General features: G+C 36.5%; 1 long non-coding RNA gene across 1 annotated transcript; it reads right to left on the reverse strand.

Moving 5' to 3' along the window:
* Window positions 1–430: 430 nt before the first annotated feature.
* On the reverse strand, window positions 431–8054 carry LOC120870295. The gene is made up of 2 exons (XR_005722766.1): window positions 7925–8054; window positions 431–4707 (listed from the first exon to the last, which is right to left on the reverse strand). It is a non-coding gene; the product is annotated as an uncharacterized LOC120870295 (long non-coding RNA).
* Between the last annotated feature and the right edge of the window lie 4515 nt (window positions 8055–12569).

Genomic DNA, 12569 nt, shown 5'->3' on the forward strand with positions numbered 1-12569 from the left:
GGATTTTAGAAAAAATCCATTGAGATAAGACATTCAAATGTTTAAATGGTGTTTGGCATGTAGTTAAGTGCTCAATAAATATTAATTATTATTAATGTATTCTAACACTAAAATGTAATCAAAGATTAAAGTTATTGTTAGAAATACTAAAGAACTATATCAGCATTCCAGAAAATTGAGCTTTTAATAATGAATAAAAACTTGAGTGTTTGTCTTTGAACACAGGAGAAAAAAATAAGGAAATGGAAACAATGAGAGAAAAGGCAACTAAAATCAGAGAAAAATCTTCAGTGTATGCTTAACTGGTAACACAATAAAGAAAGGAAAGTAATAAATTATAATAGAAGCCAAACTTCCTAAACTAATACTTTAGTATGCAGGACAAATTATGTACCAGATACGTAAATGGAGAGAGCAGTGAGACACAGGATTCCTGTAGTTTTATTTTATTTTTCATGTATCCTACAGTTTCAACTTTTAAATAAGTCTCCTTGATTCCATCCAGTCAAAGCATTAAAAATAAGAGATCACAACAAACCAGACAACAAAAGCCAGAATTGTTTCACAATTTTCTTCACGGATACAGAATTCTAAAAACCAATCAAGCAACATCAGGGCTCACAGTTCCAGCTGCCATCAGATGTCAGGCAAGTAATGCAAGAGAGTGAAGTCATGCCAATAGGCACTATGGTGAGTTGGAGATTGTAGATTTAGACTAAAGGCAGAAGTTGCCACTCAACTTTAGTTCTGTATTCCCATATGAGAATGGCATTCCAGGGCTGCCAACTGTTATAACCTTTTGAGAAAAACCAGAAATGCAAATTTTTATGTGAAATTTCCAGGTTTTAGACTCATCAGCAAATTTACATTTTCTGTTACTACTCTAAAACCACATCAGCAGACCATATGGTCTCTGAACTAATCCCTAGTCAACAGTTCATAAAGAACAAGAGCTGTAACTTAAATAAAAGAATCCAATTTTTATAGCCAAGTCTTTGTTCATATGTAAGAGAAAAATATATTCTCATAAATCAGTTGGAAAAGACTCTGATGCTGGGAGGGATTGGGGGCAGGAGGAAAAGGGGACCTCAGAGGATGAGATGGCTGGATGGCATCACCGACTCGATGGACATGAGTTTGAGTGAACTCCAGGAGTTGGTGATGGACAGGGAGGCCTGGTGTGCTGCGATTCATGAGGTCTCAAAGAGTTGGACACAACTGAGAGACTGAACTGAACTGAAATCAATTATTTTTCTAGATTTCATAGGTAGCATATCTTTTTCCATTCTTTTGCTTTTAATATAATTCTTTATATTTATATAGTGAATTCTTTTAGGCAGCATATAGTTGTATTTGTTTTCTGACTTATCATGCAGTCCCTGCCTTTTAACTTTGGTTTAGACCATTTAGATTTGATGTGATTACTGACCATCTATTATTCTGCTACTTGTTTCCTATCTGTCCCATTTGTACTTTTCTTCTCTTTTCTTCCTTCTTTTTAATTAATTTTTATGATTCTATATTCTTTTGTTGGCGCATTAGTTATAATTCTTCAGTATGTCATCTTCATATTCATTTTAGGGTTTAAAGTACACATCTTTAACTTATCACAGTCTAACTTAAAGTGATATATAAATTTATGTATATTATAAGAAAGTTAAAATGATGTAGTTCTCTTTTTTCCCTTCCAGCCTTGAATCTATTGTAATCATACATTTTGCTTTGACCATGTTTTCAACCTTGTTATACATAGTTAGTAATTTTGTTTTAAAGAGAAGATTATCTTTTAAAGACAGTTAAATGATTTTCTCACAAATCTTTATATGTACCTACATAGTTATCATTCCCAGTGTTCTTTGTTGCTTTCAGATTTTGTAGGTTTGAAAAGTTTTTATAATCTTTGTTTTTGAAAGATACTGTCAATAGGTAAATAATTTTAGGTTGATAGTTTTTCTTTTAGGACTATTTACTTTTGTCTGCACTACTTCCAATGAGAAATCTAGTGTGATAATTATTGTTCTTTTATATGAAATGTACTTCTGGCTGCTTTTTAAGGTTGTTTATTACAGATTTTAGGCAATTTGATTATAATGTGACTTGGGAAAGTCTTTGCTATTAAATATCACTTACACTTGAGGCTATTGAGTTTCTTGGATCTGGGGATATATGGTTTTCAGCAGATTCAGAAAAATTGCTCCCATTATTTCTTAAAATATTCTGTCATCCCCAATTTGCTGTCTTTCAGCAGCTCTAATCATGTGTTAATATATATTTGTTCCAAGGCTAACTAGTATTATGTTCGAGCTCTTTGGCCTTTATCTTTTACATTTTTCTTTCATATTAGGTAGTTCCTATAGATATATCTTCAATTTCATCAATCTTTTCTTTTGCAATATCTATTCAACCATGAATCCCATCCAGTGAATTTTTCTTCTCAGATATTATAGTTTTTATCAGTACAAGTTCAGGTTTTTTGAAAATATGTAATATGTTCAACCTCTTTAATAGAGATATCTTAGCTTTTTTAATGTTCTTGTTTACTAATTCTATCATTTATAATATTCTGGCTCTCTTCAAATATTATTTTTTACCCCATTTGCTTTCTCTGCTTCTAGAATTCAGTTTTACACATCAGGAGTTGGTAAACTTGTGTTAAAGACCATATCTGGTCTAAACTCTAAATAACTAGGGTTTGCCAAGTCATTTGCTGTGTTGCTCCTGCTCAGATATGCCACTGCAATGAGAATGCTGTCATATGCAATATGGAAATGAATGGACGTGGCTTATGATAAACATATCTTCTTGTCCAAGTGTTTCCTTTATCAGTATGTAACATCTTGGAATTAAATTATATTTGTAGGTATAAGATTACTGTGTCATTTTTCTTTTGGTTCATATTTGCTTGATATATCTTAATATTTTTCTTTTATCACACAACATATTGTTTACTCTTTAAAAAAATGCATTATTATATATAGTCTCCACTTTTAACTAGTATGTTTAACTCAATTTTATAGATAACTATAAATACTAGATAAATATAACTACCAATATATTGGTACTTATTTTTCACATAAACTTCAAATTTTTTTCTCCATCTGTGCTGTTTGAATGATTTTCATTTATTCTGCTGGTTAAAAATTTCTACATGACATTTATTTATTTCATTCTTATGGTAGTTGCCCTTCTCCAAAGATCCAAAATAATGATTATTTTCTTATAACAAATATTTAAATTTTATTATATATACACACATACACAAATTTTATATTTTTTCTTCTAACAACAAGAGTAACAACCAACTTTCTCAAAAGAACATTTTCCTAGACAAACTAACTATCACTCATTCCTTAGGTTTGCTAACTTGTCAAATTGAATAATGTTGAATGTTATTTCCAGGTTACTCTATATATACTTTTCCATTTGCTCTAGATTTTTTCCATTCTTTTTCTTTCTCACACACACACAAACACACGTTCACCCACACCCTCAGTCTTTGCCAGCATTAACTGTTACCACAATATTTGATAATTTTGATAAATTTATCAAATTTAAATTTGATAATCTTCCATCATCTTCTAGATTTGTTCTTTTCTAATTTGATTACATCCTCTAAAATTGTTTTCACTTGGAGTATTTGTTCCTTTCTTTGCTTTCTTTTTATCAGTGTTCAGAATTTTCTCTTATACTTTGATTTTCTTAAATTTACTTATGTCTCAGTGTTTCATTATCAGTACTATTTGTCACTCAATGACCCTTCTAATTTAAATTAAAGAAATCTCAGGATTTCCTTAATCCTGAGAAGAATCCCTAAATTCTTATGCATCATTTTTCCATTTGGAACTTCTTTTGTGGCTTAATGTTACTCTTTTATATGGCTAATATCATCTAAGACTTCTATAAGTATATTTATCATACTATTTTTAATTCTTAATCAGTTCCAATACTTTTGCTTAAGATAGTATTGTTGTCCAGTTCATGCTTTCTATTTTATTTGCCATCTAGTTATCTTGCTGAGTTCAGGCTCTCCTGGTATGTCAGCTACTCTGTTTCAGCAGGATCTCTGAATAGAAAACACAGCCCTGAATTCCTGGAAATGTGTTTTGGGTAATGGCCAAAGGTGAGGATCCAGTCTATGTGAATTTTGGTGAATTTTAAAAACAGAGGAGGGGTTAAATCCTTGGGCAGAGAGTCTCAGGCATCCCAGAACCTCTGTGGATTCCAGGCTGTTAACAGTTCTCCCACAGGAGTTTCATCTTGTGGGTGATTCATGTCTCATTTTTAATGGTTGCACAGCAATGGGAGGAGGCAGTCTCCCTAGGCTGATATTCATCAGCGAATGGATGTTGTTGGAGAAGGGGGGATAGTGGATGCCCAAGAGCAGCTGGTCAGCCTTCACCTGTTTTTAATAATTCATCACTCAGGCAGGGTCTTTGTGCTGCCCAGTGTTATCTCAGATACCACTTTAGCAATCTGAGCTGCTGCAGAAGATTTCTGGTGAATGGGAAGGTGATGATTGTCCACAAACAATGTGAAAGAAAGGCAAGTACACATTTCAGAAGGCTTTTCTTCACTCTGTCTCCTCAAGGGTCATCTTTGGAGCACTCTCATAGGAGGGTGCAACTCCCCATCCTATCACATAGCAGCGATTCTAGACATCCTTCATCCTCGGGGCCTTCTGTTAGTTAGCTTCTCAAAGATGTTTTCCTGTCAGGACAATATTACAAAATAAACTTTAAGGTTGATTTGAGGAAACAGCCAGCAGAACAAACATTTTACCATCATGATAGGAATTGGAACCTCACAGTTAGTGGCTTAGTTAATTGTATAGGTAATTTGCATTTGTTTGTTGTTTGTTTAAATAGTTTAAAACAAGTCTCCCAATGTGGGTTTTTTTTTTTTGCAAAGCTTTCTGCTCAGGAGCTCTTCATTAATATATGTGCAACATTTTTATTTAAAGGTATAATGTTATACCTTTAACATTTCTGTGCCAAAAGGGGGTGTCCATTTCAATAAGAACGGCACCAGTTTAAATTCATGTCTTTTAAAAGTGGAGGAAAATGGAAGAGCTTGGGCTGAGACGGTTTCTTGTTTCTTAGTCTCTAATTTAGGATAGTGCTCTCCTGCTAGTAGTTCAAGCTGACAATAGAACATCCTGTAGCATGAAAAAAGCTGAATTACATTTTCCCTTCCTCCTTTAATTTAGGTGCATTTTCAAAATTAGGGATCAAAATGCAAAAATAAAGAAGCAAATTGAAATGCAGAAATTTCTACTTGCAAAATGTCTGTACAATTTTAATTATAAACATTTCTAAAAACTCTTCTAAGAGTGCATATAGTGTGTGTCTGTGTGTGTGAAGAGAGGTGGAATGGATAATTTGAATTACAAAAAAGCCTTGATAACCCCCCACACATCAATTTACCTGTGAACAAAAAGATTCACACTGAGAAAATGGGACTTGGGACTATTTGATAAATTACTACGGACTACTTGAATATTCCATTAGCAAAATAATAGCTCATTATAGAACCTCAGAAGAATGTAGTATAATTACAATAGTACTATCCTCCCTTGGGTCGGGGGAGGTGGGAGGTGCAAATGTTAAAATGATAGCTATTTAACCAATGTTGGGGGGGAAAATGCCTCAAAACAAACTGGTTTCTGGAATTCAGTGAAATTTTTGTAGTTTCTACTAGCTTTAATTAGTTGAATGTGTTCTGCCAAGCAGAAGGTTGTTCACATTCTTGGATTCATATAAAACATACACATGCACGGCCCATGTGACAGTGATGATAGAATTGCCTTAGATGCTTAAATTTTTTGGTAAACCACGCCTGGATATATCTGAGAAGTGATGGTGTTAGGGGAAGCACACTGACTGAAACCACCCACCCTGGCCAGGCACCATAGTAACCATTTGCATGAGTTGTTTTAGGACAGGAGGTCCTGGTAAGGAACATAGAACTAATAAGTCACCACTAACTGGAAGGTCAAAAGGAGACACCACATGTCCAACCACCTCCCAGAGATGGATCCCTCTCTCTGGCATCTGTCTTGGTTGAACAAGGCGTGCATCACCAGGAAGGACTCTGAGTCAGAGTGATTGGCTAAAGACAACTTGGAAACAAATCCCATCGCCATAAAACCCAAGACTGTGAGCCACATGGCAGAGCGGTTCTCCTGGGTTACCTTACCCTACTGCTCTCCACCCGCGTACCCTTTCCCAATAAAATCTCTTGCTTTGTCCGCACATGTCCTCCGACAGTTCATTTCCAAGTGTTAGACAAGAGCCCAGTTTCAGGCCCTGGAAGGGGTCCCCCTTCCTGCAACAATGGCATGTTCATACTCTCAGCACTCGGTGAGAAAATTTTGAGAAGATGAAAAATGACCAGAGATAGTAATGTAGAAGATGAGAAGAAGGGGACGGATGGAAGGAAAGAATGGAGGAGAGGATGAAGGAGGAAAGAGAAGGAGAAAGGAAATAATGAAGCCAAGTGTCTAACATATATTATGATAATATTGATCACAGAGCTTAATACAAAATACTTAAAAAAAATTCAGCACATTCATTAGCTAATGAATTTGTAGCAAGTGCCCTTCTCTTGCTACTAAACCAAAATGATACAGAAGTGAATACACAAAACTCTTTTTTTTTTTTTTTTTAAGAATTTAGCTTCATTTTTCAGGTCTGAGGTTGTAAACTGTGACATTCAATAAACCACCTGGGAAAAGCTAAGCTGTGCTAACCAAGTCATTTAAACTCTCAAAGTGAAAAACCTGCTTAAGAAAATAAAAGATATAATTATTAACTTCAGCTGGGAGAGTACAAATCAGAGGGTAAAGAGCACTAGACTCAACCTGCGGCATTTTTTTTTTTTGCTTTTGTAAAGCTGACATCTTTGCCCAAATTTAGGAAATTTGCAAAATATTTCAAGGCAAGATTTTACAGTGAGTGTTATGCTCAGTGAGCAGGAATATTCATACCTAAACCACACTGTTATGCTTACGATCATTCAGTTGAACATGAAATTTGTAATGACCCCAAACGTCTTCATTTGGAGTACAATTGAAGAGAAATGTATCTGTCCAGTCTCTATCCTGTTGTAAAGCTCACCAGAGGCAAAGTCTGCTTGTGGAATAAGTAAAATAAAATCATCTGCATGTTCAGAACAATAGTACAGACCAGTTGTGCTTGTCAGCAGGCCTAGGATATTTTATTCAAATATCCACACTAATAGAATGAAGACAGGACCTTAACCAATTTATTCACTGCCACAGTGTCAAAGCCAGAATTAGATGAACATGTAATAAATACTGGCTGAATGAATAATATAGTAAGAAATGTACAAAATAACATGTTACAGTAAGAGTGTACATGTATTTCAATATATAGCCACTTTCCCCCTATCTGTACTAATGATGGTAATCGGGGCATGGAGAGTCCAAAGTGATGACTGTGTAAATTTGTAAAGTCTATATAAATATTTAGGGGAAAACAGTTTAACTTTCTAAAAGATGATCTTTATAGATACAATAAAAATATTCTTCTAGTTCTTCAATTCATATTGGCAATGTGATGGGAAAGTGACTAAGAAAATAATTAAATAAATTAGATCCCTTCTGATAATCTATAAGCAGAAAAACAAAAGTGACTTATTTAACATTCATCTGCAATAATGTTATCCAAAGTGTAAGAAGTAATATTTTGTAATATTTAGTAATTTTCCCAGAACATCCTTATCCTTGGCTGAAATTATTCTAGAAGAATGAGGTTCCAGTTCTGGGTAACATGGAACAAGCAATCCTCGTCTCTCTGAAAGCAAATATAAGCCTGGATAAAATGTAGACAGCAATTATCTGTGGGTGCCATAAAATAAATATTAATAGTAACAAGTGGATGAAGAATGGCCTTTCAACACTCACAGTTTTCCTTTTTTGTCCCTCTAGTATCCTCTGGCCTGAAGCTAACACAACCAGAACTGTGGAAGTGAGCGCTACTGGTACAGAGAAAGCTCCAGGGGAAACCTGGTTTAAACAGTCGCAGGTGGAACTTAACAACGCTGAGCGAGAAACCCAACCCTTAGCTGCCATTCTCCCGACCTCACCCCAGCCACTAGCCAATCTCATGGCAGCAATTGGAGCTGTAGCTATGGAAACCCATAGGAGACCAGCTAACTCTAAAGGAGGTTTCCAGCAGCTGCAATTACAAAAGAGCTGGGTTAGTAATCCCCCTTACTTTTTCTCTCTTTGTCCTCTGGCTGCTTGGCCCAGGGAACAAACAGAATCTACAAGGTAGTCTTTCTCCAAATTTAGGAGGTTTTCAGCCATTGTTTCTTATGAATTTTTATCAGCCTCACACTTTTTTCTCTTCTCCTTCTGGTGCTGTGATGGTACAGGTGTTAGTTCTGGTACTCTGTTCATTTACTGTTTTCCTTTTGTTTTCATTGTTCAGATTGAGTAATATTTATTCATGGATCTTCAAGTTTACTGACTCTTTCCTCTGCCACCTCCATTCTGATCACTGAGGCCATCGTATGAGATTTTTATTTCAGTTATTATAATTTCAATTCTAAAATGTCCGTTTAGTGTTTCATAATGCTTTGTATTTCTTTGCTGAGGTTTTCTGTCTTTCCAGTTTCAAAGGTGTTTCTGTCTTCTTATTTTTATAACTTCTTTCAAGTTTCTCTCAGATAACTCCAACAACTCTATCATCACAGACTCATTTCCTAAACAAGTTGAGATTTTCCACATTTTATGTATGCCAAATTATTTCATGTTATATTGTGGACATTTTGACTATTATGTTGTACCCTCTGGGTCTAGCTGAAACCCCACAGAGAATAACAATATTTTTGCTTTAGTGGCGATCAACTTGGTAGGGTTCAAGTCATATTTTGATCAGATTTCTTTGGGTTGTGGTCTCAATATCAGTTTGGTTTTAAAATCCTTTGCAGTGCTACTCAGATCTGTCCTTTAGGTCTTCCAGGCAGCCAGGCTATAAGATCTGGGTAATAGACTCTTCCATCGCCCCTTCTCAAAGTCTGTGTGTGTTCTTTAAAATTCAGACTCACACACCTGCAACTTAAGTGATGCCAGGAGTTCATATACCACTGATGGGAGTTGGTTTCTTAAATTCTCTCTCTGCTATCTCCATGGTACATTCTGGTTCCTTCAGACTCCATTTTTTGCAGTCTTCAGGTCAGAAACACCTCCTGCCTTAAGACATCCTGCTCAGCTGCCTGTTTTCCTTGACTCTACCCACATCAAGATCAAGGGGGCAGGAGAGAAGAAAGTGGTGGGGAAGGGGGAACCTGAGAAAAGGGAAGTGAGTAGGGTAAGTAGCTGGGGCTCCTCCCATTATTTTCAGACCATAGCTCCTTTGTTTGGAGGGGAAGATCTTATTCCTTCAAACTAAAGGGACCTACAGGGTCTGATTGCTGCCAGTGCCACCACTGCTCTGGGATCATTTGGGGGCTGAGGCACTGAAGAATGAAACAAAGGAAGAGAAACGAGGAAAAAGAAAAACAGATTTCCATGCTCCCTCTGAGCATTAGGGCCCCTCCCACCTTTTTTTTTATGGCAAGAATCTTTATTGTTCTGTGCATTCCTTTTATGCATTTGAACTTGAGGATCGAGGGATAAGAGTCAAAAATGGATGAAATTTACCTCTCAAGTTACTTAGAAAATCTGAGATTTTAGTAGTAGATTTTATACACTCTGTTATTGCAAAGGTGATGGTTGGATGGCATCACTGACTCAAACTCATAGGTTTGGGTAGACTCCGGCAGTTGGTGATGGACAGGGAGGCCTGATGTGCTGCAGTTCATGGGGTCGCAAAGAGTCGGACACGACTGAGTGACTGAACTGAACTGAGTATTGCAAAGATGTGACCACTACGCTGACATTAAGACACCATTAGAGTAACTAGGGCAGGTAGTCAGCTGGCTATGAAAACACTGTGCTTGACTGTGTAGATGTCTAGGAGGCCCTTTTAACACTTCTTGAGCCAGAACTAGAGTGCTTCTGGATTTCTGTATATGGCAAGAACCCCTTCCAGTTCTCAAGCCATCTTGAATTCAGGTCATGGAACTCCAGAGGGTAATAAAATTGGTGAAGTCATTGTCTGTCTGATGGTACTTTAATTCTAGTCTTCTTATTCACCCCACTTGCTGCTATTTTCTTTTCAAAGTCCTCAAATAGCTAGCTGTTCCATGCATATTCTTTCCAGATTTTAAAGCTGCGTTTAATAAGACAGATGGATTAGAGAGTGCTTAGTCCTTCTTAGCCAGGAATGAATGAATCTCTCTCATTTCATTCTGTCTATCCAGTTATCTATCTCCCTATCTCTCTATTTAGCTAGCTTTGTTGTGGTGGTTTAGTCACTAAGTTGTGTCCGATTCTTTTGTGACCCCCATGGACTATAGTCCAACAGGCTCCTCTGTCCATGGGATTTTCCAGGCAAGAATAGTGGAGTGGGTTGCCATTTCCTTTTCCAGGAAATCTTACCCATCCAGGGAATCGAACTCATGGCTCCTGCATTGGCAGGCAGATTCTTTACCACTGAGCCACCTGGGAAGCCCATCTAGCTAGCCAGCTATCGCTGTATTGAACTAACTTTGATGCTTGACTTTATATCGACTTTTTTTGGGGGGCAGACCTATTAACTGGGTTAAAGCTTCTTTACTCAAAAGTCACTTTCATGACTCACTGGTATAAGATATTCAAGGTGTAATGAGGTGCTTTAGGGAAACTGAGTTAATTAAATTTGGTGCACACAGGCCAGCTATATTTTTTTTCAAACTACCATAAAGATTTAGACCCATGATGAGCTTTGCTATTCTGAGTGAATTCATGTTTTAAGGGACATGGCAAACTGAACTGTTTCTCTACCACAAGCTTGCATCCCTTTGATAGTATCTTGCTAAGTGGCAATCATTCTTGGATGAATCATGAAATACTACTTTCTAAGGCAGTTTAGTTTGATGATTATGAAATTCTTTTCTAAATTAAGGCCACATCAATTTTTTTCTCCATTTTCCACCCATGTTTCATTTTTTCTATCTTTTGCAATCTTACAGAAGAGAGTTTAGGAAAAAAAACTATTTATTTATTTATTTTTCCAAACAGGAAAACCCTTTAAATATTTGAAGATAGCTTAGCTTTCCCCACCTAAATATTCCTGGTTTCTCTGAAAGCTTTTCATTTAACAGTCTATGGCTTGTTTCTCTGGGTGGTCTGCAGACCATCTGTTGCAGAATCTTCTGAGGTTCCTATTAAAAAATACCAGTCTTTAGGTTTCACCTCAGATGTGCTGAATCAGAATGGCAGGTTGGAGAGCTGTTGCTCCCTTTTGGGGGAGTTGGGCCCCAGCTGGACCCAGAGTCAGACTGCTCACCACTCCTTTTAACTGAGGTTTTTCTTTTTTTTCCCCTGCCCATCAATTGAATACCAGTGGGGAACTCATCCCTGAGAATCTCAAAAGTACTTCAAAAATGTTTCCAAAAATTGGCAAGGGCATATGTCTTGGGATTCCTGTATTCTCTGATGGATGATACAATTTATAGCAAGTCTTGTAGTGAGAGTCAGGCTAAGAGTCTGAGGTACTGAAGCTACATCTTTTAAGTGGCTATTTCGAGATCAAAAAGACTAATTAGGGAGAAGAGAGCTGGAGGTGTGGAGTTTGGTAAAGTGACTATTATTGTTTTATTGTAATCCATTTGGGCTCACAAAATGAGTTGGTACAGTCTATTTCTCTATAGGAGGAAGGCAGGAGAAGTTTTGTTCTAATTATTTCTTGGTGCCTTAATAGAAATCCTTTTTGTATGACCTTTGATGTTCAGCCACAAAGAAATGGCAGCTATCTGGGAGGGGTTTTGAGCCCCATCTCTCATGGTTGTAGATTCAGCTCAGAGTTGGAAACCAAACACCAATGACTGGCTTCCATGTCTAGAGATTATGACTTAGTTGGGCTGGAATAAAGCCCAGACATCCATTTTGTTTAAGCGTTCCAGATGATTCTAATACGCATCGAGGGTTGAGAAGTATGATCCTAAATAATTAAAATAGAACTACCTTCCTGCTGGCATGTATTGTCAAAAGTGATGTGAACACTTCCAGTTAATTGATAAAAGAATCATGAAAAACCTGGTAACTATTTGGGGCTAAAATGGCTCTCTCCTAATCCATTGCTTTTGAAAAGGAAAAAAAAAATCCAGTTTGAAACTCTAGAGAAGAGAAATATATGCTTGAATTATTTGGGGAGGAAAAAATCTCTTTGCAGCAGGGAATAAATAAAAGGAAATAAGTCCAGAAAGAAAAATCTTTCACTTTGTTTCTGAGTCATGGGATGCAGTGGAAATCAGTCACTCATTTTTAAAAAATAAATAATTTTGTTTTGCTAGCTTAACATTTAGACCACCCCCTACCCCATCATTATTCAGGTCATGAGAACTAACAAAAAATTCAAAATACTAAATGTTTTTGGAGATAAGTTAAAATGCATCCTAAAGCGTTTCAAAGACAAGTAGTTATTCATTCTGCCTGTAGCTGCATATGTGTAATTGGGGTT

Source organism: Oryx dammah, unplaced genomic scaffold (assembly GCF_014754425.2).
Source record: "Oryx dammah isolate SB20612 unplaced genomic scaffold, SCBI_Odam_1.1 HiC_scaffold_11, whole genome shotgun sequence".
Lineage (NCBI taxonomy): Eukaryota > Metazoa > Chordata > Mammalia > Artiodactyla > Bovidae > Oryx > Oryx dammah.